The 27,296-nt window shown below is 31.5% G+C and overlaps 1 protein-coding gene and 1 non-coding gene across 2 annotated transcripts in view; one reads left to right on the forward strand and one right to left on the reverse strand.

Moving 5' to 3' along the window:
• LOC110998601 (rap1 GTPase-activating protein 1) overlaps positions 1 to 27,296 on the forward strand; it is a 210,562-nt gene that overhangs the window by 28,833 nt on the left and 154,433 nt on the right. The window lies entirely within an intron of this gene.
• On the reverse strand, positions 6,512 to 6,704 carry LOC123690122. The gene has a single exon (XR_006750925.1). It is a non-coding gene; the product is annotated as a U2 spliceosomal RNA (small nuclear RNA).

Consider the following 27,296-nt stretch of genomic DNA (forward strand, 5'->3'; position numbering starts at 1 on the left):
ATAATGTTGCTGAATACGATATAAGTCCTGAAATCGTCTTAGTACGAACACGTTTGTAACAGTGTTCCCTGGACACGTCATTAGCTGTTACATTTTCTACTGTTCCAAAATCAAGAGCGAAGGTTGGGCAAGAAGAAATGGAAATAAACTCCGTTGTAAGGAATTTCAATTCACTACAACTAAACTATTCAGTGTCTGTAACTCGACGACATATATAAACATAATATTTATACTAAATACGTTCCTCCCAGACAGGTTAACCTATTTTCCCAGATTAATTGAAGGTATACTAACTGACCGTGATAATGGCATTAAAGAGGGTTCATAACATAATTCAAAAATAGAACATGTATGTATAATACGATAAAATAATAATTGGAAAAGGTTCTTTCTTGTTATTCAATTAATTTATATACCAACTGATTCGCACCACAATTTATAGTGTATAATACAAAGTGTACCGTACAATATTTATATATTATAACAAATACACTTTTTATTTTACGGGTAATATTTAAAAACGAGAATTACCACTAAGTGTGACTAATGTTTGTGAAATAAACGTATTGCTTTTGTTACTTGAATTTTCATCTTAACATATGAGATTTTAGGTACACTGAAATAAATGTTCGACGCCTCGTTTTTGAGTTTATTGCATGCTGGTCCTGCTTCATAGGACAATCATAGAGCCTTAAAAAACTATTGGTTGCTTATCTAATTTTACATATTTCTTGTTATTTATAACTCTTTAATGTATAATATTCTACCGTTTCGATATTTATAAATATGTGAGGAACATGTATACTATCAGTACAATAATAGACCTGTATAGTAATTTTATTCTGGGAGTACATTTTCTTCACATATAATTATTTAATTAATGTATACAAATGTTGTAAATTCTTTTTATTAGAGTAAATGTACTCCACATTCTTGCTCATTCTTCTCCACACGAAACCTTTAGAGGGGCAACTAGAATCATCTTTATATTTTATTTAACGTTCAAAAGTACCATTTTAGGTAGTCTAATTGGAATAAATGATTTTCCTTTGATTCTTATAATTAATTAACATTTATTTGCAGAAATGTATATAATTGAAATATAGATATTGTCTACGAGTAACTTAATGAGCTTGTTTCTTATCTTATCTTAATAACTCAAAATTTGCTTATTAATTACAAACTATAATAGTAAACTAAACATGCACACATGTTTAAATTTATTTTCACAATAAATGAAGGTATATTTTTGTTCTAAAACTAATCTACTAAAAGCAGATTCCATAGCTAGTGAAAATGTCGACTAAGATCTTCGTCTTGATCTTGATCATGATTTTTGTCTTATTCAATCTAAAGTTTGTTATAATGTAACATTGTATTGTTTTCTTATAGTGTGTACTTTAATCTGAAGGGAAATAGAGCACCCAACAATACTGTCAACATTTAAATAGAAGTAGATACTCGTATAAGACTCAAGGGAACTAAATAGGTCAAGAGTATCTCAAATCGTAAGCAATGGCTTTTGGGTCGTAAGATCCTCAACTTTCATTATCCGAACAGATCTACGTAATCTATTGAAATAGGTCAGATACCTAGTTTCGATTGCTCCACCATCTTGTAAGATTTTAAATTAAATATTGTAAAATGTCAACAATATGTTCTAACTCAGCTGTTCCTAAACAAGAAGAGTTCGCTAATAACTATATCAAGAAAGCTGTACTGATTTGAATTGAATTATTGTTTGCTTGTTTGCAAATAAGTGCATAAATACATTACTATCTTCAGCCGGGAGCTCACGTCTGAGCATGCGAGTGTCTTGAGCGTGGTCTGCTAGGTAACATCTGGTGCGGACAATCAGTTCCTATAACAGTATATATTCTGGAGAACTGTGAGTATTTCACTTGATCTTGGTGAACAGCACGTGTTGCCATCCACGATCAGTTTCTCTTAGTTCTCATCACCTCAGCGTTTGCGTTTGCTCATTGTATGGCCGTAATATGATATAATTTGTTGTATATGAAAGACAGGCGAGTCCGTATGCGGAGTTGGGGCGCGATCGATTGGTGCACCTCGCAATGAAGGAATCCATCCCTGCAAGTACCGATTTCCTAGCTATTTGTAAAAGCGTATGACCCGGTCAAGTATCTTCACAAACCATCAATGAGAGGCGGACGCAATCGCCATATCGCATGTGGATAAGGCTCTGCTGTTACCGTATCCCGCCAAGGCGATAGTTGGTGGCGCCTTGGGGTTTTAGTGGGCTTGCACTACAGCGAGGCCCATATAACATTGGGGATCCGAAAGATATAAAGCATTCTGGCTCAATCTCAAATGTAATAGTTTAAGTATAAAAAATTTTTTATTATCTTAACAACTAAGTACACTTATACATTTATTTTTAACAGAATGTAATGAACTCTTTGATTATTATATATTAGATTGTATTCGATATATCCGTATATTAATAATGATGAGAATACTAAATGTATTCTCGCGATATTCTAAATTCTAATAGTTCTGAATACATTATTGACACGACGTTAAACGTTTTCTTTTTTTAAGTTAAGATATAAACCTCTATATATTTTATTAACGTGTTTCAAAGCTATTGATAACAAAAGACACGAAGGAACGGAAGGGTCGACCCAACGTTTATCCAACACCTCATGAATTTTCTTTCACCTGCCACAGACAAAGGTCAAGGGTTGAGGCTTATTTAATATCGCCTGGATTTCGGTAATAACTCTTAATCCTTTCCTTGCCTTTAATATAAAATTTCACGAATTTACAAAACTTATCTATTTACACCTTATCATATATAAAGCATTTTCTTTCTACGTTATAAGTTACAATCTATGTATTCTTAAACACATGACAATTAGAGTGATCATTATTTTACAAAATATAATAAAAATATCACACTTCCAACAACAAATTTTAACAGAAAAATTCTATTTAAAAATACTTATACGTTGACAATGCGAACTTATTTATGAACATAGGTACAGGTTATATTATATACATAGGTATCACTAAAAGTGGTTAGAAAATGAAAAATGGCTTAATGATGAAAGTTGCCAATACTCTTATTGTTTTTCGAAGTAATCTCCGTTCCTCTCTACACATTGTCTGTTGTTCATTGGTGGATCTGCGAAAAGCAGTGGGCCCATTCTTCCTTAGGGGTCTCTTCTATGACATTTTCGTACGCTTTCACCGGATCTTCAGTAGCAAATTCATTTGGTATCTGGCTTCCCGACGCCTAAATTCTCATATTTTTGACACATCCTCGATTTTTTGGGTTTAAACATGCTGGTCTCCTCCTCCTCTTTAAGCGAACAGAGAAATAAAATCGGTGCTAGCTATTCAGCGAACATTTTTTTTAGTATAATTTACTTAAATGCTCAGAAGCAATAATGGTCGTCTAAAATCGCATTACGTAAAATTGGGATCAAATAAACAGCTTTAGTACGCACTAAACCAGATAGTATATAATGCCAAAATTCTTGGATGATTATTAAATATTCAACCTGCAATTACATAGAGAACTATAATGGGATATTAATGAAGGTCTTTTGTCGTTTCTTTCGTGTATAGTTTCGAAATTCACGAAAAAGTATAAAACTCCAGACAATGGCTATTTAAGGCTTCTCGTGTTCCCGAGAGGGTACTTCATAGTGCGTATTACACCTTAGATTGAGCACGTTTTTATATATACTTAGTATGACATCATCACATGGGGCTTGCGGTTCACCTATATGCTTGCGTCGAATTTTTTAAGGATGTCTCTGAGTTGATAAGTTTCTTTTGTCGGAACAAAACTTTACAAACATAGAATAAAAACAAGCATAAAAAACATTTAAGTTTTATACGATTTTTATAGCGATAAATGCGCTTCGCGCTTACTACATCGATGGCGTCGCTACAATCGGAGGCTGCAACATGTCTACACAATACATAAAACACATAAACAGAAAACTATTTTCTCCCTGTCTGTGGTAATGCTCTTGTTCTATACGGGAAGCTGGTGTTAAATAAAAATTGATTTTAACGCTACAACCTCTTTAGGTCTTGGCCTCAGATTTTTAAATCTGTTTCATGATCTAAATCTAATAGATAAGTAGGCGATCAGCCTCCAGTGCCTGACACACATCGTCGACTTTTTCTAAGGTATTTTTCTAGGGTCTAAGACATGTCGGTTTCCTCATGATCTTTTCCTTCACCGTTCGAGGAAATGTTAAATGCGCACATAGAAATAAAATATTTTGGTGCACAGCCGGGGATCGAACCTACGACCTCAGGTATGGGAGTCGCACGCTGAAGCCACTAGGCCAACACGGCTCTATTTGCAATCTATGTCATATATGATTAAATAATTATATTTTGCCGGTTCAGATTCATAACTTTATCTTTGACCTAAAAAAAAACAAATAATAGAATTATTTTTTATTAGACGCAAGCAAATTATGATTTTCCAACCGCACACTTTTACTTTATACAGAATCGTAATTTAATCCTAAAACGCTTTCTTATTCAGAATTTATCTTCAATGCCTCATTTCACAGCGAATAAACATTCATTCAAAGAAGTTTCCACAATTTTCCGCTACATAACGTAGGTCATAGTTTTTTAACACATCATGAGCGCGAGGTAACGTTTCTTTCAATACCTTTAAAAAATGTATAGCGGAATGCAAAAGGTCAAAAATGAATGAATAAATATTTTTTTTAAACTGATGAAAATGATTGGAAAATCATTAAAATGTACAATACGTACGATGTACATTTTATTTACAATGTTAACCAAATAATAAAAAATATATATATAAAAGTAAAAAATAACGCTTTGGAGTGCATTTTTTTTATCCTGAGATCGTGTTCAAACTGTGTGCCGTTCTATCTATACCTACTATGTATGTTTGTAACGAAAGTACTCTAAAAGTACTGGACCGATTTTAAATATAGGCTATAATAACATATCAATAATTGTTAAAAAATAAATGTCCACCCTTGCAAAGCAGAAACTGGCCGTTGGTAACTACTTGATTAGGTCTTAACTACTAGATGACTAGGTTTCAACATCGCTAGCAGTTCATTGGAAGCACAGATAAACCAAAACATATTTACTTAACAAACCAATAACAAATGAGATATTGAGATTGAGTTTGAGTGTATTTTGTACGTTCTGAGTACTTTCCTGCAGTCAGTGGCTTCCTCATAATAATAAAACGACCTTTAAATTGATTCGAAAACTTGCAGCATCCAGGTCTGTAGCCCGTACGCATATGTACTTAATTTATGCACATACATGAGAGATAAAGCACCTCACCAAAGCCTACTACATAATTTACGAGATCTTTCCTTTCTCTATATATCACTTCATATATTCACTGCCTTTGTGACTTACTGGTGCGTAAGGCGTATAATCAAGAAAGCCTACTTTTGAGTAGAACAAAAATGGCTTCAGGCAGGGAACGCTTATTAGTTGCCTATATAAACAGACCTGAAAAATATGTCATGTGTATAAAATTTGGTTAAATAAAATATTTTTTAATTCTCAATTAACTCCTTGTTCATTAGAAAAGCAACATATATTAATATATACTCATTTTGATTTCATTCTATTATTTGGAAGCAAATCAAATTTTAATTATTACAGATATTCTTCGAATAGCTTCCTTCTGAACCAATGAAATATATGCTAACCTGAGTCCCTACGCAAATCTAATGTCAGCTAATGTACCGCACTAATAGGCAATTCAAATGTCACCGGACGCGCCAACCTTATTCCCACTTGTCTGTCAACACAAGACAATTCTAATGACAGATATTCAGAAAGCCAAACCAAAATATACCTTATGTCAGTGTTATACGGTTGACAATATTGACACATATGGTAGAACTTATGGCGTTTGTTTGTAGTTGAACCGTTTAGTGACCGATGAAAATTAATTAGTGTGCAACATTAAATTTATAGAGTAATATTATTTATGATTATTAGTGGGAGATATTATAATTTTCTTAGACGAAAGATATATTTTTTTAAGATTGTTATGTCGATATCAATAATGAGATAGGTACACGATTCGAAATGTCTAAATTTATAAAAATCTACAACTAAAAATGTACACAACTTTTTTACCAATCACCGAAAAAATGTGATTTGTAGGCATAGTAACTTTTTATTTAATGTTCTTAACATAATAAACTAAAATTAGAAAATATGGAATCAGCGGCCCGCTGTATTTCCAAACCAATTCGACTTCAAGAAAAGAACGTTCCAAATCTTGAAGGGCTGGCAACGAACTTGCGAGCTTTCTGGTTATGCAATATGTTTCACTATTATCAGGTTAATACTGACCACATTTTCTAGCATTCAATACAATTCTTAATAATAATTACCTGAGACTTGTCTAAAAAGTAAAATTACAGACTTAATGTAAATTTCTTTATAAGTAATACATAATAATAGTATTTATTACATGTATATACGAAAAGAGCTAAATCTTTATTTCATTATGTGGGCCGATCCCGGCGGCACTGCAATGCCGGGCCGACCCGTGACAGGAGTGGAGCGAGCCCCGAACATCCCGTCAGTTTCCAAAAATCAGTTTAATATACTCGTCCCGCTATGCGGGAACTTTCAGATATTAAGCTGAAAAGAACAGATACTACACTTTGATCTTAGCCAAAAGGCCGAGAAGCGATGCTGATGAATAAGAGATTAGAATTAGTGATTGATTTTGAAAATACAGTGCTAGCGCGATTTCGAATCATGTAAATTGAATCTAGCGACATCTAGCGGGTAATTTTAAAACGAGCGTAATGTTTGTAGTTTTACTTGTTTCTTTTCTTACGCATATCCTTATACATATGTTATTTATATGTCTGCGAAGTTGCGTATACTGTTATTTCAAAGTACCGTACGAAAAGTATATGAATGTTAATGTTTCATATTAATGTCTACTAAATTATTACGAACAAACCACTCTTACGAGTATAAAACAGATAATTTCTTATTTTTTCTTTAATCGAATGCCATCCACAGGTGTGCAACATTCGGAAAAGTTACGAAAGTTTGTGAAAAATTCAGCGTCACGGGTGCCCACCTGGGAAATCAATGGAAAAGGGTCTTACGCGCGGTTTAACACGTGTCCTGACGAGTATTCCTGTAAAACTTTAGCTTGTATAAGCATTTATATACGTATTTCAATACTAAATGTATGTATACGATGGTTTTTATCGAAAAATACATACGTATGTAACAGTGGCGTTATAACACTGGTGGTCTGGCCAGACATTATTGCATATTTATATGATATTTATAATTTATTACAGGCAAATAGATTTCGTCTCACAGCCAGCCTGACAAAAATATTTTTCTGCACTGTGTGGTCAAATGTAAAATATAGAAACAAATATTTATAGATTAGGATTTGAACAAGTTGATTTGAACAAGCATGCTTAGCAACAAAGTCTTTTTTATATCTTAATATACAGGGTGTCCCAAAAGTCAACGTCAAGTCGAAATTTTCTCATAGGTAATGCCACACCAGTTATCAGAAAAATTAAAAAAAAATTAAGTCATGTATTTTTGAAGTTATGGAAATTTTCCTTTTATTCCAGAAAATGTACACCATGTGACAGTTTTTTCATTCCTGTTGTTACAAATATTTACTTTTTGCCAATTTTTTTTCTCTTACGTCATCCCGAATGGTGCTTTATGTAACCTATGATCATAAACCCTGTGCCGATCACTCCAACTTGTAGGAAAATGTCATTTTATATTTTAATTTACCAAGTATTCAAAATTAATTTTTCGCACTAGTTCAACGGATCGTCGTGAAAAAAAAAGTACTACTCCAGTTTGGCAAGCAGCTTTAAAAGTTCGCGCATTTAATAAGGATTCTAACGTGGTATAACACTTACTTCATTATTTCTTAGATCGGCCATAAAAAAAATTGAATTTGAAAATATATACATTATGTCTATTTTTTAACAAACTAATAATTAAAATATTACTAAAATATTTAATATATTAGTACTCTATGGCTTATTTATGTCCCTCATTATTTATTTGTAATTTTTCAGTATTCCAGAAAGAAGTCTTATTATTTTAATTATTTTCATTAAAATTATTCGAAAACAAACACTACAGTTATCTACGTAACTAAAGCTAAACTAATTTAAAATAACAGTTCAGTTCTGTATTAATTAAACTGTAAAAAATAAAAAGTACACACGTAATATATTTTTGGGTGTAAACTTTGTCAAAGCAAATAGATTTCCTCACACGCACCATGCGTTAACCACACGAAAATCTCATAACTCTATAGCCGTTCAAACCTCGCTTGGCTTAGTGACATGAAAAACACCGCTATTTTTACTAAATTGAATTATTTTCTTTGTTTATTAACCTTATGTTCATTATAATCAAGATTTAGTGCAGCAAGGATGCAGCAATATATTTTAATTGAAGTTGGATATGAATCATAACGCATTCAACGCATCCTGCTATTTGGCAAGCATCACTGCAGTGCAGAGGTACTTAACATTTAAAAAGTGAAATCTGATGAATTGCATGCGGCAGACACACGTGTTTCAATAATCGCAGATTGCAGATCAGTGCTGTGAAGACTACTATACTAATAATTAAACAAGTTAAAAAAAGCACAGATAACAAAATAAATGGATTAAAAATGTACAGATAAATATGAATGTATTAAAAATACCCTAATAAATGGAATAATGATGAAATAAGTGGATAAAAAAGCACAGACAAAAATGATTGGATTAAACATAAAGAATGCACAAATAATTAAATAAGGCAATAAAATGGAACTAAAGTGTGTGGTGTTTGTTTTTTGAATCTCAATAGTATCATTAATTTAGCTGTACCAAAAACAACTCAGTTATTTACACTCAATTCTAGGTTTAGTTTCTATTATGTAAGCTTATTCTTAAATTAAATTAAATCAAGGATGGCGTCATAACCATTTTCGATTTACATATTATTAATTTTAATACCAACATTACTAGTTAGGTACTTAGTTTAGTAGGTTCTTAGCTTCATATTAAAATAATAACGACATTTTTATATGTTGTTTTATACTTTATGACAGCGTAATACCGTGACATTAATTATCTCAACATTACTAACCATAATTAAAACTATTTTTATTATTTCTTGGATAGTGAGGTCCAAATATATAGGTAATATATAGGTAATGCCGTGTCTATAGTTATTGCAATGAGGTAACAAAAATATGATCAAATATATGTTTTCACTGAGGCTATGGAAACTCTTCCCTCCACCATATTCCTTAAAAACTTCTATTTCTTTCCTTTCTACTGATACCAACTGATCTAATTAAAATTATCGTGATTCATGTGTCCTTTTTCATTGTCTACGAATATTTTAATTGTTTTGTTTTGTTCCAATATTTATATTTAGTAATTGTACATTATATAGTTTATCACTTCATTGGAAAAGAAACTCTAAAGCGATTTACTGTATATACGAATTTATAAATTATAAGAACTGTTTTGAAGGCGTTAAATTATCTTATTTCGAACACATACAAGTGACGTGATTCGTTTACCGATTTTGAACTTAGCAACTGCTTCATGGGTACGTTTACATAGGACTCATATAGGCTTTTGCGACACACAACTCAAACATTGGGATAGAACAACTATTAATAGAATTTCGAATTAACTCTCTTTGTTTTGTTATCAATGTTTATATGTTTATAAACAATAATGTCAACATAGTCTGTGACACATAATGTGAAAAAAATTACTTTAAACATTTATTTAAATTTCTATTCATCTTATTTAATTATTATTATTAAAATATACCTATATATTTATTTCCAAAGGACTTATATATACAATATATAAGTCCTTTGGAAATAAATCAATAAAAACTTTTGTGTCACTGTAAATTAGAACATGTGAAAGACACAATTTTTATCATGTTTATGCATATTGAAATACACTTTGATTTGTTAGCGTTGAAGATCTTGCCCGCCTAGTGGCTTGAGCATGCGATTTTTATCCCTGAGAGATTGAACTATCCCGCTGTGCACAGTGTAGTACATGAACGCTCTAAGTGCGCATAATAACACTTGCTTGCACAGCGAAGGAAAACTTTGTTAGGAATCACGCATCTCTCTCTCTCTCTACTTACTTACTTAGTACTTTTTGAGCCAATTCGTTACAAACATACTTGCATACAAATCTGTCCTCTTTATAATATTAGTATGGACATATAACAATATTGATACATCGATAAATACATGTTTTAAGTTTGAAACATTTCACAACGCCCAAGATACGATTGTGATTCAACACAAAATTTACAACCTCCGAGTAACCGAGTTAATCACCTTATCATAGAGTTAGAGTCTGCTTTGAAGAAGAAGTTTGTATGTCAAACAGCAGCCCTGAATCCCTTTACTAACTTTCATTACAGTAAACTAAACAAATGCACACTTTAGTCTTCACTTCGCTTAATAAAACGAAATGCATTTAGAAATTGTGGAATGAGTAACAAGTTGGCACTGTTTAAACAAAGTTTACAAAGGTCACTAACCCGTCTGAATCGCCTGGCCTCTGAAGCACTTCTAGCACTCTGTCGACATTGCGGCACCAGCTAGGGATGTTAAAAATGTCGATGTTTCGTAACGCTTTTCGATAGTTTGTTAATACCAATAACTACATCTCAAATTAAAGTATTAATTTCATTTAAGTAATGTACCGTCCGTCAAATAAAAATGTTTTTACAATTAATCAGTTCTCTAATGAGGTAGATATGACTTTAAGAAAACGTATAATTATCTACTATAAGCGAATTTCAATACATTTTATCTGAAACTTAACGAAAAATAGAATTATTATTTATTTATTTATTTAAAGGTCGTTGCAGTTATACAGAAATAGAGTAACATAAAATAATTAAATGAAAAGGAGTCGAGCGATCTCTTTCAGACAACCAACCTGAGAAAAAACTTAATAGGGAGCGCAGGAAATGCAAAACTACGTAAGACAAAAAGTTACATAGACAAATCGAATGGAACGAAACATAGCAATCAAAACATATGTAAACAGTTATACAATAAAAATCGACACATGAAAAAGCAAAGGGATAATTACAGATGAGTCCAGATTTAGCGATATATGACTTCTGACTGTCAATTCCACTACGTTATTGACATATTGAAGTCAGTGCCAGAAGCCAGAGTTTTTTTTTAATTCTGCAATGTCTGATACATTCTGTATTGTTTATTGAAGTTATACTTATTTTGGCACGATAGATTTTTTTACGATGCACGCGCACACCGTCACAAAAATGTATTTTTTTTAAATTAGGTAGATTTTTTTTGTGATATTTAAATAAACTAGATTTATTATATATATATTTCTAAACCTTTTATTACAGGTGTACCTAAGTACAGTCACAAGTTTTGTACTTTCATATAAGTAGGGTAAAACGTATTTAACGTGGTAAAAGATATTTTAATATTTTAACATATAGATTGTATTGCATATTAGAATATGCAATATCAATATAGGCAAAATACTTTCATAAAATTATTTGTAATACAAAAATAAGAGGTCGATGACTTGCATTAATGATTTGTTTTGATAAATGAAAATAACTTCAACAGCCTGCCCGGTATTGGCTATATGTCATGCAATTAAGATAGTTGCTAATAGGTTTTTATAGATTTCAAGAATACATTGAGACCATTTCAATCAGCTTATATCTATGAAAAAGTGGTATTGATTTCTAAGTGACAGCCATACGCATAAACGCTTATCGCTTTGTTATTTTAACGAAGTGACAGCCGTACTGAGATACGTCTATTAAATTATTTCTAATTAGAGTTTTTACGATCTACGGTGGAACTGTATCAAATTTAATGTCCAATTAGTTCAGCTAGAGATATAAGTTAGTATGACTTATTGGCTATGTAATCAATGTTTTCTCAACGGTTTTAAAGTGATGAATTTTAATGTTAATGTGTTACGTGAACAAAATATAATTGTAAATTATTTCGACGACTAGTGTAGACATAAAAACTATGTGTGAGATTCCACAAAAAAAGAGTGTGTGTACTCATGTACACGCGTTAGAAGTTAAACTTCTTTGGCGTATGGAAAAAAATAAATAAAATGCAATAGTGATTAACGATAGATATTTAAATTAATTAAAAAGATTTTATTTAAATAAATAAATTAGTGAATACTATCAACGTCGTATATGAAATTGATTTAAAAACACCAAAATAATATTATCTTATTCACACTGTTTAATTGTACTGTTATGAAACACGTGTTCTAAATATGAAATAAAAGAATATACAACTTGAACATAGTTATCGATTTCCATGCCACCTAGACCTAACTTTACGATGTCGAATTTAGGTGTTGGTGTACGCGTGCATCGTAAAAATTCACTCTCATAATTTTTCTCCATCGCCAAAAGAAGTATAACTTCAATAAATTAATAAAAATCTTAATAACTTTTAGTTACGCCCCTATAAAACAAAGAAAATATACAATTCTTTATTTTTTTGTGATGTTTTTTTCTAATAACTAAGTCGTGAACATCTCGCTCAAATTTATTTATTAACAATTTAAAATAAAGTTATGTTTATAAAAAGTTAGTTATCCCTTTTTATACATATTTGTTCAAACCAAGATGGGACTAATAAATCAGCTTCCTGCTCCTTTCGACATAAGTAAGTTGACGTTTCTAATCGAGCACGGCACATTCCATTTATCGATGTCGATAAAAAGTGTGGACTTCCCTTATAAAGCGCCATGTTTCATCTCTCAGTTTAAATGACCAGATAGAGGCTGAATGGTAGCGTTGTAGTGAATATTGCCTACTTTATAGACGGCAGATGTGATTAAGCGCTATAGAAAGCTTTTGCTATGACTCAATGAAAAAGGGTTCAGAGGTTTTTGTGGAAGTTATCAATTGCAAGTCAACTTGCGCTTGGCGGACGTAGATGACGTCACTTAACATTTTTGTTGGATCATTGTCTTAGATACTTATTATGATTACATGAGCAATTGCTACTGGGTAGCATGTATGTTAGAGAACCAGTGTTTTCAATTGTTTAATGTTACATATTATTTTTATAAAGATTAAATAGTGATGCCAACTTTGGGGGTTTTTCACCAAAATTGACTGGGACTCTAGATGTCCTATAGGATTTTATGGGATATTTTATTTTAGAATTAGACAATTTATATTAAGCCAAATATATACTTCGAGAATGGCTATAACTAACATATCAAGACGCTATTTATTATACTTCAAGATCAAAATAACACATATTTTATACTACTAGAATGTATTTTTGAAATTACACGCATACATAGTATATTAAATTAGTAGTGCAACAAAAACTGTTTTATTTCGGTATTAATACTAATACCCCTAGTATTTAGTTTCGGTCCTAGGGATCTAGGAGATTTTTTTTAGCTTTTCAATTCCTTTTAATATTATATTTACGTTTAAATATTATTATTTTTACGTAGGTTATGAATATTGTAAATACTGAATATTAATTTAAAGAAATATGAAAAATACTGCTGTGAGGCAACGTAACTAGTATTTGTGCGTGGTAAAAAGTTTTCATATAAGTATAATAGTCCTCAAACAATACGAAAACATTACAAAAACAAAAAGTCAGGACCTACTTTTCGATATCCGCATTACGTAATACGTTAACTCAAGTATCAGTATAGGTTCACGATTTAGCGATGTTATGACCTATTTATTTTTTTGGCCTAAATCTATCGATATATAAATAATTTTCTTTAAGACGATATTTTTTTATACATACGACGACAGATTACCGTATTTAATCACTAGATAGACAAGTAACTTAATGAGTTTCAATCGGAATATCGCTCTGAATAGTCAATGAAAGGAAGTGATTTTTTACTAGAAAAATATGAAACGAAAAAGTTGCCTCTCGCATTTACATAATTTGAACGAAGTTAAGGATTTTCTGGAATTATTTATTTACTCCCTGCGAGGCTTTGTCCAGGGACGGATCTTTTATGTTTTGTCTTGTCTTATCATCCTTTAATCCAGGTCTCATAGCGCTTCTAATGAGGCAGACTTTACCTCGGTAGTCATTTTAAGGGATATTGTGTCTAGTTGATCAATGGAATTAAATCGCAACAATTGTTGTTTCGCTGGCAATTGAATTTAGGACCTCCAGATGAGATATAGAACGAGGCAAACCGGCAGGAAACTTAACTGAAAGCGCCACTCTTGCACATTCTCAATGCCAGAGGATTTGCGAGTGCGTTGCCGGCCTTTTAACTATTGGTACGCTCTTTTCTTGAAGGGTCCTTAGTGGAATAGGTTCAAAAATACTTAAGTGGGCAGTAACTGGGCTGGTTCAACATGGTGGCGAAAACTTCCATAAATTGAATACATATACTATGTATATTGATTTTCTGGATCCTTTTGTTTAAATTTGGTATTTTTTATAAGAAAACATCTTTTTTATTTTTTTTATTTTCTCTCCAAACACTTTTTACATATCTAATAATGAGTAATCGCTCATATTCATGAGTTTGTGTGCTTAGAGTAGTTTTTAACATATATCGGCTGTATATTATAATATAGAATTACTTTACATAATATATCAATTGCATACAAAATAATAAGAAAACATATGGGGCCTCTAATGCACTCCCAAAAGACCAGAGTTGTGATATCCGAAATTGATATTACCTACGGAGATGAGAAAACTTTTTCATATTACAATATAATATGCTTAGTATTATTAATGCGACAGTAAATTTGATTTTCTATATTATTTGACTATTAAGCCACTCTTTTATACTGACGCATTGTATCAAAGTATAATTATGTTTTACTAATTTTATTATGTTTTAAAAAGCAAGAAGAATTGTTGGTTACCGGTGTTGAGGAACAGGTGCCTAGCAGGAACACTTTATGTTTCTCATGAAATGCTAGTTCAAGATGAAAGAAAATTTTACGTCTATCATAATGACACCGGCTACGTTCAATTATTATTATTTTGTTCTTATAATCCTCTATTGTTTTATCCAAGGGACGTTTTCCATACATTCTATTAATATATGGAATCGTATGGAAATATTTTTTATGAACCTAACCTCAATAACTAGTAATCATAATAAATAAACGGAATATAGGGAATTAAAAAATCGGGTTGAAAAATTCATTTTTCAATTAATGTATCAAAATATAGGCACTATTTTCATGAAACAATTGACATAATTCCACTCTGAATACCAAACATTTGGTTGTTTTTATAATACCATTGTTCTCCGGCAATTGAAATAAATTCACACGTGCCATATCATGACCATTGTCGGGTATTTTATTCCCATCATATGAGATTTAATTCAACAAAATAAACGTTTATGAAAGTGAAATGAATTTTTGACGGACGGGATGATTGATGTTTTTCTTATGGAGTGTTTTTAAATAGTCCTCTTTCCTTATAGGGAAGTGACTTTATTATAGACATTTAGGTACTTATTTTGCTGGGACTATATTCCATAGGATGCCGTACCATCTGCGAAATTGTCGCATGAATTATACCTGGAGGATACTGTATTCGGGGTGTGTCATTGACTGGAGAAAATACAGGATTTGTCATTTGAGCCCCGTTTGTTAGCTGGTCTAGTTATTACCTGGATGCCCCTATGCCCATACGCTGGGCTTTATTCGATGCTTGTTGTATGTTTTTATAGCAGTAGCATGTTCTTATGGAGTTCCAATAACACTATGTTATTGGTGTAAAAATCAAACTTTAGCATTGCAATAACTCATATCATATAACCATAGAGTATATATACTTAATGTACAATATGGGTGAGCGCAACCTCAAATACTTATAGATTTTTTATATATTTCGACTTTTTGACGCTTTTCAGCTTTCTAGAGGTTTCGACCACATATAAAAAATACTAAAATATATTTTCATTACCTTGACATTACAAAGTTACATTACAAACCATACAGTCATCGTACATTTCTAAATTGAGACTTTAAAATTCATGACAGCACCATTGCCATTGCCACTTATCAGGCGTGGGGCCTAATTTGAAATTGTGGTTTCACTATCAAAATTGAACGTGATAATACTTTCACTTCCTTTTGATACACACGCAAAATTGTTTCAAGGTCTCTTAGAAGTTGTTCGTTTGAACCCCCTCAATGGATCGTTGAATCCACCATCAGACCCGCGTGTCTATGGTCTGATCTGATCTGTCATCTCGAAAAAAATATAAATAAACTCAGAATTGTGTCTACCCCATAACCCATTAGTAAGGGACAACTAATAATGTGAATAAAATAGAAAAAAAACATTCAAGAGTTTTATTTATATTTCAAACTATATCCTCACTATGAAACACATTTAAATACCCGTTTGAAACTTGTATTTTTCCATTTAAAAACTTTCAAATGAGACGCAATCAGCGAATGCATTCGCTTTCATATAAAAACATGTTTCATTTGCAAGGCTTAAAATCTTTTCATTAATATTGAATAGCTTGTTATATAATAGTTGTCTATTCCAGGATAAAGTCTTTAATTTTTCCATTCATAACAGGCACTCGGCAATGGAGTGTGGAGTATCATCGTGGAGATGTCCGTTTAATAGAACGTCAAAAAATATCGCCTTTTTAATTTCCGGGTAATTCTTAATTTTGTTTTCGTTCTATTTGTATATACGTTTACTTAAAAAAAATTAAATTAAATATTTACTAATAAATACAGCATTGCCCATGTCGATTGCGCATGGCGACGCGTCGCCACAACGTACACACTACTGCATATAGACTGTATATATATATATATATATCATCAAAATCACCGCGTAAGAGTAGACAGTGTTGTGAATATGAGACAGACGTTTGAAAGAGTACATATGTATTATGCCTTCCGACTTACTTCTTTCTTTCCAGCAATGTTTGAAAATCGGACCGCGTCGAAAGCTACCTAAGTGAGATTGTCTCAATAAACTCTCTAAAGAACAAAATGGTGCTATATATTGTAAACATGACAACGATGTGAGATGTTTAATGATTCCATTGGCTTTCTATTGAAATATTTAACATGGTGTGCGTGCGCATCGAATATTCATCAATGGGAACAATGGACAAACATTAGGATGCGTGACCTTTGTCGTTTATTGTACACGAATTAAAAGAGAAAAAATATTTTACTGGTCATTGTAATTATTTAAAAATGTTATAGTCAAATGCATGGAAAAAGTTGAAAAGCGCTTTAGTTCTACAGCGTAGTATTTATTTTTTATATAAGAAGTTTAATGACGTGGCACGTTTTATTCTTGCAGTACGATTGCGGTGCCCATATTGTCCTTTCCATACTTGATATCCTTTTGGAAGGGAGGTTATAAAGAATTTTATGTTGGTTCAATAATCTTAGGCCCACATTATAATCTGGTTGTAAGATCTACTGAACTGTTTCTTTATAAAACATTGGCTGTAATAAACTAATACAATAAACATTCTATAATATTTGTATACATTGTCTAACGAAATCGTAACGTAAGACACATAGAAACGTACGCCTTATTGCCCTGAATATAAAACTTAAATTCCTATGAATTTGGGATCATGGCCGCTAAGTACAGTAGAATATGAACAGGTAGATTTCAATATAGATTATTTGTATGACTATGCAAAGTTTCAACGATCATACCTGACGTTACTCCGGGAATTAATGATATCCTTAAATTTATTATCTTAATAAAATAAGTATCAACTGAGTACGTACGTATTAAAATATCATCTTGTACAATTAAATTTTTTCCTATTGGATATTCTATATTCCCTAAGACATGAAACTAGATTCTTTTTACGATGACTAAATTATGTTTATTGATGTGAAACATCTATAGCCGCACGTAAAATCGATTTCTGCCGTGGCGACGCGTCGCCGCGCTATTTGATGGTATTATTATTACAAAATAATATAATAATATATCACAATATGTTACATTATAAAACCGCTGTGTTTTGTATTAATTGTAACCATAGCAGTCTTGTTTAGGAGCGCGACAAATGCATGCAAAAGTAGTTACATTTTATATACCTATATACAGTCTATGTGCAGTAGTATATTTCACATTAAAAATATTTAATGAAAATATTTTTTTATTCAATAAATAGTCATCGTTATCTGGCAAAAAAATCGTAATATTTTATTTTATCATTATTTAGTTCCTATCACAATCTGTTCTTTTCTGCTTATTACTTTTCCAAAATAATGTCGATGTTTCACATCTGCCAGGCGTCCCGTGACGGCTCACATTTTTTTATATTTGAATATTGTTTTTAAAAAGAGTTAGTTTAATTATATCAATAATTCGTACTTTATAGAAGAAGTTAGGTACTAATTTAAGACTGACAATATTTTTTATTTGTAACGAATAAACTCAGGGCCATGATTTTTTCATTTAATCGTGTTTCAGCATTAAAAAAACTACATAATTAAGCATTATTTCCCAATAATTAACAATAAATCATTTTTGATTAATAGTATTACATATCTGCCTCACACCGATGCATTTCTAATTTTAATAATCGATACTGGTCATGTTTTTTTCATCGAGTCGTGTTTAAACTGTGACAGGAACACGAAACTTGGAGAAAATGTTACACGGCACATTATTTAGTGAAAATGAAAATATGTTAATTTCTGCAACATAAGTAACATTTATTTAATTATTTTCTATTAGGACAGCAACAAAATGCTGCAATAGAAAAGATTAATTTATTAAAATTTAAACTAAGAACATAATATATGTACTAATGTATAACAACAAAACATAAAAACTTAAAAAAAATATACCGTCACACATTTAATGTGACTAAAAAATAAACTCAAGTTGATTTTAGTTTCATCTGCATACGCACACCCTTCACGCATTCTCTTTCTCATATTATTGTTAAGTCTGTAAACTTTCTAAATAACGTTTCGATTTTAAAAATATTTTGTATATAGTACAGTTAAGTAAGCCGTAAAGTTTTTATAAATAAATAGTAGAAAAACTTTGATGCAATCAATGTGAAGTTAAATACATCAGTTATACATGGAATAGTATTGAGTGTGCATATGAAGTAAGTATATTTGTTCGCGATTGCGACACTGCTAACAATTGCGACCGCTTACCACGCCGAGTGTGATTATTTGTCATTCGCAGCCCTAGTCCTTCTCACATTTCCGCATATTTTTATCAACATATGGGTATTCAGTGTCCAAGAAAAAAAAATAGTGGACAGGAAGTCTGCTCGTCCAGATAATTAGGAGATTTTTTTATCAATTAACACGGAAGAGAATTTATTTATCTATACTTATTTATTATACTAATATTATAAAGAGGAAAGGTTTGATTTTTTGTTTGTTTGTTTGTTTGTATGAATTGAATAGGCTCCGAAACTACTTGGCAGATTTGAAAAATTCTTTCACTGTTGGAAAGCTACATCATTCCTGAGTGACATAGGCTATATTTCATTTTCAAAAAAAATAGGCATCCTTACTAAAATTACGATAACATTAACATTTGTTTATTATTTGATACAATTCTAACAGATGGCGCTGAGTTAAAGGTAGTTTAGTTTAGGTCCGTGTCGTGGTACCAACGTTTCACATAAGTTCTCCTACGGTTTCCCTTGATTAATTTACTACTATGTAATATAACAAAAACCTAAGCCACAGCAACGCTTGGCCGAGTCCGCTAGTTTTGTTATATTCCATGGGCGGGCTTACCACCTGGCAGGCTGCAAATTCTGTTTTCATTCCACTGCATTTTTATTTATTACTTGTAGTTGTTGAACTTGAATCCAGGGAAATTGTGTTCGGGGTGTTATTAACTGGCGGCATGAGCAGCTTTCATGACAGCCACTTTTTTTCTGCTCAATTGCACCTGGATACCCCAAACAGTCCGGCAGCAAGTGCAGCTATGTTTGTTCAGTGTTATTATCATAGTAGCATATTGCCCTGGCCCAAAGCTAATCGGTGTAGGTATTGTGCAAAAGGGCCGTGACTTGACATCAGCCATTGGGGGATACGGTTGTATTATTTAACGTTAGAATTTTACTTTACGACGCCTTTGCCGCTAAGACTATGGCGTCAAAGGTCGTATGACCAATGAGTTCTTTACTATGTGCATAATTAACTCGTGCTCTTACAGTGAATTAAATGTTCTAAGAATATTTTGTGTATTTGGTGGTGTATAATTTCTAAATTAATAACATAAATTCCTTACTTATGTTAAATACGTCGTCAGTTAAAAATAAAACAAAAATATTCAATTTCTCAGACGTCAACGAAAGTTTAACAATTTCAGGCCAAAGTTAATTAAAACTGTTAAGAATCCAGAATATTGTGTTTTATTAAGAGCGGAAACCGTAGAAGTTGAGTCGGAATATAAACTTTTGTTCCTTTAATAACTTTTCTTAACTCGTTTAAAGGGTCTATATACATATGTCCGCATCTGTGAACTCCTAATTATTTTTGCATTCACCTAACTCAGAAATAATAATAATAATTTATTTCAAATTTGTTTCACAGGAAAAACTTATATCTAATTTCGCTAGTTATATAAACAAAATTAGCCAGGTTTATCTGACGCTGAACTAGGTGTGAACCTGTATTTCAGCATACAGCGCCTAACCCCTTAAAATATATATTAGACAAAAACTCTAGCATCAAGTACATGACTCATTGGCGAAACTTATAAATAAAAAACTATAAAACTTATGTTGTAATTTACAATCAATTTAACAAATTCCATTATGGTATGAAGTGTTCAAGTGTTCTCCCTGTGAGTGCAAGACATAGGGTTGTAAAAATATAAAATACTAGGCTTGAACAAAGATTGGCAATTTTTTAATTTAAATATACTATACGTTGAAATGACTAAACAAAGTCTTTGTTGATGCTTCATTCGAACTTCTGGGAAAAAATTGTCACCGTCATACACAGCCCCATATAAAGGGGAGGGGAACTCGGGCCCCGGGGCCTACACAAAAGATACTTCGCATAAAACAATTTAAAGTTGGGCTAGTAAGCAATAACTCCATATTTTGTTTTTTATATTAGAACCTTTTTAAAGCAAATTTTTAAATGACTGTAATCACCAGATGGATCAGGGTCGATGCTTTACTTGATAGAACATATATAATGTATTAATTTTTTTTTTCAATATTTTAGTGTGAATCTGGAATATGTTTTCATAGATACGTACGACGTGACGCCGCGGTACGTGGTGTAGGAAGTCCCTTTGGAACGTGATTTATGTACTATAGCAACCCAAACTAAGCAAACTAAAATAGTTTTTTTGAGGAATTTAACCTTATGAACCAATTAAAAGAATAATCCAATACTACGAATGAATAATATTTGCCTTTAAAATTTCCAATTACCTTGTCTTCCAATTTTTTTATTTCTATACAGGAACAGGGAAGTCACAGGCTCCCCGAATACTCAAATCTATAATTTAAAATGTAGGGTGTCTCTGAGAGATAAAGGAAATTAATATACTTACCTCGCAATATATTTATAGAAATATTATGCATTACACAAAAGTATTGATAAGTTTACTAGAATAGAACATTTGCACAATGTTAATACTCGGAACAAACGCAGGCTGCAATTTCCCCGTACTAGACTATCTAAAGTTTTGGGAAAAAGGGATATGTAGTACTTTTCTCTCGGCGCGCGGCGTACACCCTCTGTCTTCTTTGTCTATGAGTAGGGATGTCTACCGATTCAAATTTAATGACATGGAATAAGTAATCCCTGTATGTTATATTCCTTTTTTTTTTAAGTCTCAATAATTCAGGAGCGCGGGACACATGTTTTTATGTAATTATGACAATAAGTTACTACAAGATGAAATTATAGCCTAAGCTTTTCTTGTAATAAGATGAAAGGTTAATTAAGTTAAGTGCACTTATATATATTTATGATTTTAGAGTACAAATGGCTACATACCATTTGTAAATTTTGATGAGTGAGACGGAGAATCAAAATTTTGCGGAGATAGAAAAAAAAGACAATGCAAAGGGTGCGAAGGGTCTAGGACCCTAAAGTACACAATAGATTCAGGTAGTTTCTCTGAAACGCGCTAACAATGTTTTTCGAAATTTTAACTAGAATAGAAAATAGATTCGTATATTGTATGGTGTCCGTTTCTTCGCGTTAAATCAGTGTGTGGGAGCTGATCTAAGTCCTTATTACCAGGATATAAGACTTGTTTTCCTGTGACTATGACCCAGTGAACTACCTCTTTATAGATGACGATCTGCATTTGGCACAGAGTGCGTGTTGATGTCTCAACACCAACGATGAAGAAAAAATTGACACCTTTTTCTGAAGAAAAAAAATTTTTTACTTCCGAAACTTATATTATTTTCGATATAATTAAAAATTTATGAATTTTAAAAATGTTCTCTCTCTTACAGTGTATTAAGGCAGCATTTCCTCGCAGTATTGTGATACTTATTCGTTGAGAGAAGCACAGCTCTAGGGTCACCGGAACTATATAACAGACGCCAACTTAAATCTAACAAAAATAAGAAAATAATCTTAATATCTCTTCCAAATTATTAGTGTTAAAAGTCGACTATAGTACAGTGTACATGTGTAATATAATTTAAATCATAATCTTATTTAGATCCTATATGCATACTACTTGTTCGGTGAATATTTCAAAGCTTTTTATAATTATGAAAAACAGACGACGCTGAAAGCACATTTCAGAGAAATTTAAAATTCCTTTGTAATGTGCACAAGTTAAGCGGATTATATATATACATATATTAACAATTAACTTGTAATGCTTTTTTAAAATGGAGAAAATTTCTTGTATCATAGCCAAACTGTTTTTATTTCAAAGTGTGCAGTGTTATGCAGTGTGTGGCATTTAATAAATGAATGATAAATGATCGATTTCCTTTTTTATTTTAATCTTTGTTTTTAATCTAATTTTCATTTTATATATCTCAGTGTAGCATCATGTAGGACTGAAGATATTCGACTTAGCAAAAAGAAACCGCTTTATATCAAAATATACAATGAAGCCCACTTGATAAATTTATGAATTTTGAAATGGAGTACATTTTTTAAACATAAAACGTATTTATCGAATTACAATAGAAACTATGAATGGTTTAAAAAATGAGTTTACTTTTATAAGATTATAAAACGTTGCCTTTAACTTATTTTAACTATTCCTTGTACGCAGGCGTTTTGAAAATCAAAACACATACCTACTATTCTCATTTTAGTAAGTAAACTTGTTTTTAGTTTGTTATATTCTTTTACGTAAAGTAACTTACGTATTTAACGTTGCTATAATCGAAAATGGGGTTAAAAGACAACTTTCAGGTACTTTTGTCAGAGTCAAATATAGACGTCATAACATCACTGTCTACCCTCAAACACAAAAAAAAAACAAAATAAAAATTCTACATTAATTTAAATACATTACTATAACATAAAACTATTGTTGATAATTTTATTTTTTTCTAATCATTCTTAACCTACATTACATAACTAAATGCAACGTTAAAAGGAACTTCAATGTTTCTAAAACGCGCTAACGAAACATTTTCACTAATTGAATTCTAATATTAGTTCCACATTTGATATTTCGGTGTCCAGTTCTCCTCGGGTATGGCGTCTTAACGTCAAATTGTTTGAAATTATTAGTTTATTCCTTGGCCATCACTGAGCCGTATTCGGCCGGTACGAAATTGTAATTGATGTGAGCTGCTCAGGCAGATATAAGGGGGTGCAGGAGAGATAAGGCCACATTTCTCCTCTATCCCATTTGGTCGGAGTTCAGTATACTGTTCTCACATCACCGAAGGAGGCGCTTTGACACTCTTTTGATTTTGCTTTTTACTTGTAAAGTATGTAATTGAAAAATAGCTGATGAAGTAAATGCGGCTTCGCACAGGACATTTTAAAATATTTTGAAAATAAATATCATAAGATAATAGTATAGTATTGTAGTGGCGAAAGATTTTCAAATTTGTAATATGTAGTTTATTATTATAGGAGTAAAAAAAAATTATGTCTTAAGTAATGTTATTAGTATGTTATATATTAAAGATGCTCAAAACTCAATGAGATATATCAAAACCATAATTAAAAAATAATTATTTTATTTATTTTTTATAATATTCCTTCCTATAACACTTAAGTGGTGCAATAGTATTTTTTATATTTATGAAGCGTTTTCAAAAAGTATAATCACATTGAAAATATTTCTTGAACGTGTATTAGAGATATTTTAGTTAATTTATATAATCGATATTTAATATTGTTTTGCCTTATCTTCATCTCTTTTGGATAAATATGGTTCGCTGTGCCAAAAAGAGTTAGGTCCATGTTTTTGAAACGGTTTACATATTTATAGTTTTATAAATCATGTAAATACTCGAATTGTTTAAGCCGTCTTCGAGTTGCGCTTCGCATCATATTTCGAGATTCATTTATATTTTTATAGATTAGGCACATTATATTTACTAGGAATATTATGTACAGTACATTTAGTATTTATCTATCGAAGTATATAAGTAATATTTTGTTAAAATTTCTTGGTTATAATCATTCTGTTTGGGTCTTAGGCAAGCCGGTTGCCTCACGATATATTCCTTCACTGTTCGAGCAAATGTTAAACTCGCGTCTCGCGCATAGAAAGAAAGTCCATTAGCACAGCCGGGGATCAAACCTACGTCAGGGATGATAGTCGTATGCTGACGTCACTAGGCCATCATTGTTCGTCAGTTAGGATACTCAGATCAAAAGCTTGAGTGACGTCTCACGCCTAACAATCGTCTAGCACTTGTATTAATTTTTACCTGCTTTTTTTACCTGCACCCTTGACGTCACTGGGATAGTTATTTTTTTCTTATGAACCCTGAAACGCGATAGCAAAGTTCTGTTAGATGTTTGATACAAAAGGAATTTGTGAAGTAAATTCTTCGGGAGTCCGTTTCTACGCAGGAAGGGTGGTTGACCACTCAATTATTTGGTTTGTTGTGAAATACTATGGTATGGAACATACATCATGGAGCGATTGCTGATTGATGACGAAAGGGAGGTGCTGTGCACTCAAATCACTGATGTAGAAGTTTTGACTCCTTTTTATTGATTAAAGTTATTTTTACTAAATACTATTTAATTAGCATTGTTGTCTCTATGGCGCGTCTTAACCCAGAGGTCGAAAGTTGATGCGCAATGAATACTTGTTGATACGTTGGCATCCTGAGGATATCGGCATAACTTATAGATATAACCTATACCTAACGACAACATTTTTCAGAGGGCTTACGTATCTAGGAAATAAAAACATAACTTGTAAAAAAAATATAAAAAACATAACTTGTCTCGAGTTAAGTTCGGTAACAGTTATTGAAGGGATGTTTAATGAAAATGAAACTTTTATTTGACTGTATTAAATCGTTTAATACATGAGCGACGATGGATTAACAAAACCTAACTTGACTTAATTAAGCGTTCTTAATAAGTCAAGTTAGGACACTTCAATAGAAGTATAGTCGAACCATTGGACATTATCGGAAACAAGATTGTTATATTAAAATTTATGAGTGTGGGAAAACTAAACGGCTCATTTTGGCTCAAGTGTGACATGATTGCTAACATTTAGTTCACGCTTCTAATTATTTAATTTAAAAAATTATGAAAAAGAAAATCTATAATTTAATAATTATAAAATTGTATACTATATACAAATCAATTAATTAAAAAATAACAATAAGTAACCTTAAAATAAAATAAATAAAATAATACATATGTATTAATAAAATGAGTCCCTTTAGTAAGGTTCCGAAGACTGGCGTTCCCCCTTTAAATAGTATATTTACGTTGCTTATTTTTACTAAAATATATAATATACGTATTTATAATTAACCGAAATTTAGGTTAGACAACTCTCACAACACAGGTTTTCTACCGTAAAAAATTGTGATATCCATGTATTACCAATTAGGCTAATAAATAGTTACAACTGCACTGGGTAGCTTATTATAAATAATTATATTGTGTAAATGTGTTTTTATTTCCAGTGTTATTCTTTGCCACACTAAGGGACTACGTCTTTTCTAACCCTCCCCTTTTTGTGGCAGTACTTTTTTTAATTTTACTATTTAGGTATTTTAATATTTACATCTTGCTATTTTACGACTGTTTGGTGTTGTCCTAGTTGCTCGAACATGCCCTCATCCTTGGCTTAAATTGGAAAGGAAACCGACATAAACCAAAATCGTATAAATCAACGGCTTGCGTCAGACACAGAACCACAAAGTGGCCTATTTAAAAAGAAACATGATCACAAAAATCACACCTATTTATTTTATTACTAGATGTAAATTTCGCAAAGAAATATTATACAATGTACAAAATCTATCTGTTTCATATACTTAGTTAACTTTACGTTTATATTTTCTATATACCAAAAATAGATGAATAATTCTGTAAATTACTATAATTGTTATACAACTTATGTAATTATTACAGTAACAGTGGAGCCACAGAAACTTATAACTATTGCAATTAATTACAGCCATCAAAGAGACTTGAAGCGGCCAAGTGTAAAGTTCAAACCTCTTGAAGTTAGGGTTGCCAATTGTTAAATAATCATATCTTTGTATAACATACGTCTTTGTTTGCGGTTCAAATCCTAGGGAACAAAGAGAAGGAATAATCTGTAGCAATGTAAAAATTAACTGGCTTGGATTGCTTTTGTCTGTAAACGTTGCATACTAAACTTACGCCTGTCACATTTTGTATAACTTTCATATTTCTCTGACTGACAAAATTTGCTAACGTTATAATTTATTAATTTATTTATACATACATTCTAAAAAAATGTGTATGCCTAAACAAGGAAATATGATATCCCAATTTAACACACACATACACATCAATTACATTAGAACTTAAGCTATATCAGAAGAAAAACTAAAGAAACGGCCACAAAATAAACAAAAAAAAATTTACTAATATTAACTATTAATATAAATAAAAACTAAAAAGATAAAATAACTGTAATAAACAAACAAAAATTCAAAACTTAAACCACATTAAGATTTAAGAAAACAAAGTTACGGAATGTTGGTAGACTGTTGTAAAACACATCAATATTTTCATCAGCGTTTGTAATAAAGTTGTAAGAGCGAGATAGCCTATTCACTGGACCATTAAAA

The sequence above is a fragment of the Pieris rapae genome, chromosome 21 (genome assembly GCF_905147795.1).
Source record: "Pieris rapae chromosome 21, ilPieRapa1.1, whole genome shotgun sequence".
NCBI lineage: Eukaryota > Metazoa > Arthropoda > Insecta > Lepidoptera > Pieridae > Pieris > Pieris rapae.